Source organism: Penaeus chinensis, chromosome 35 (assembly GCF_019202785.1).
Source record: "Penaeus chinensis breed Huanghai No. 1 chromosome 35, ASM1920278v2, whole genome shotgun sequence".
In the NCBI taxonomy this organism is placed as follows: domain Eukaryota; kingdom Metazoa; phylum Arthropoda; class Malacostraca; order Decapoda; family Penaeidae; genus Penaeus; species Penaeus chinensis.
The window spans coordinates 35373445-35375944 of NC_061853.1; positions in this window are offsets into that span (position 1 = coordinate 35373445).

The following is a 2500-nucleotide window of genomic DNA, read 5'->3' on the forward strand; positions in this document are numbered from 1 at the left end:
CAGTTGACTTAGCGCATAATAGCCTGTATAAAATTTACACATACTTTTAAAATGTTTTATTCTTACAGTGACGCTCAAATCACTACAAGGAGCAACAGATTGTTATAAATATAACACAAAAATTTAATTAATACACAGCTGAAAACAATCAAAGTGAGACTTTATCTAATGAACTCTGGGTAATTCCGCATGCCTCACATACCCACCCTGATAAAACCATACCCTCCATTTAAATGTTCCTAGGTCAGCCGATGATGTAACGAATGGAAATTGGAACCATCGAGGTCTTTCCTTTATTTCCCAGAAAAAAGGAGTTAGAGGTATGCGCTTGGGAATTTGATTCTGGTATAAGCAGTCTTATCCTTGTTTCCCCCTGGTTATCATCTTTTGTCAATTTAATCATGAACGCAATAGAATTCATGGATATTTTAAGACAATATCGCCAAATCATAAACAGTGATTAAAAAGTTGATTACGTATTATTTCCATGGATAAATGTGACCCGCAATCTCAGCGTCTACAAGCATATTTCCGCCACAAATACAGATAACACTTGAAACACATCTAAGGAATGGAAATTTACTAAAACGTTTGTTTTCCTTATGCACACAAGAAATATTAATATCATATCACATGTCAAATCCCCATACATATCAATATCAACAGGGCGTAAATATTACATTTCACATTTAATAAAGTTATCCGTTCTATTGGCAAACGTTTTCTATTCAGACACTTTCCTTCAGCCGTTCTTATAACAATTAATTTCGTACAGCCGTTGGTACCGCTGAAGTATTCTAAGGAACTATCTATTCCTACGTAATTATCAATTGCTTATGAGTGATTTTGTGTCTCTAATAAAGGTACAATGATCTTAGTTAATGGTAATGGTGCTGCTGCTGATAATTTTGAAGGTAAATTTATTGATAGTGTCAATATACCGCCACACTAATAATTCTGAAAATGATAGTGATATCGATAAAATTACTATTAAGGACAATAACAATATTCTTCCTGATGATAATGATGATTATCACCACCACCACCACCACCAACAACAACAACAACAATAATAATAATAATAATAATAATAATAATAATAATAATAATAATAATAATAATATTAATTATAATAATAATAATAATAATGATAATAACAATGATAATACTAATGAAAATAATAGTAATAACGATAATAATACTACTGCTACTACTAATAATAATACTTATGATAATAATAGCGATGATAATACTAATAATACTAATCATAATATTACTTTTTATAATAATAATATTAGTAATGATAATAATAATAATAATAATAATAATAATACAAATAACAATAACAATAATAATAATAATAATAATAATATGATAATAATAGCAATAATAATAACCCTAATAATAATAATGATAATGATAATAATAATAATAACAACAACAATATTATTAATAATAATGATAATGATAATAGTTACGATAATAAAAATAATGATAATAATAAAAGAAATAATAATATTGATAGTAATAACAATAATAATAATAATGATAATGATAATGATAACAATGGAAAAATAATAACAACAACAATAATGATGATAATGATACTACTACTAATAATAACAATAATGATAATAATAACAATATTAATAATGATAATAATGATAATAATAACAACAATATTATTAATAATGAAAATAATAATAATGATAATAATGGTAATAACAATAACAATGATAAGAATAATGGTAATAAAAAAGGCAATCATCATAATAATAGCAAGAATAACCATGTTATTACTAAAGATAATAGTATTAGTGAAAATAATTATAATAGTGATAACAATAATAATAATAATAATAATAATGATGATGATAATAATAATGATAATAATAATAATAATGATAATGTTAATAATAATAATGATAATAATAATGATGATGATAATAATAACAACAACAATAATAATAATAATAATATCAATTGCAATAATAATAACAATAATAATTCTAATGATAATAATGTTACTACTTCTACTAATAATAATGATACTACTCCTACTACTACTAATAATAATAATGATAATGATTATAATAATAATAATAATGATAATAATAATAATAATAATAATAATAATAATAATAATAATAATAATAACAGTAATGATAACAATGATGATAATAATAACAATAATATATATTAATAACAATAATAATAATGATAATAATAATGATAATAATAATGATAATAATAATAATGCTAATGATAATAATAATAGTAATGATACTGATAGTGATAATGATAATGAAAATATTGATAATAATAATGATGGAAATATTGATAATAACAATTACAATAATGATAATAATAATAATGATAATAATTACGACAAGTACTAGAACAACAACAACAACAACAACAACAATAATAATATTAATGATATTAATAATGATGTCAATAATAATAATAATAATAGTAACGTAATTGTAATGGTGAAAAT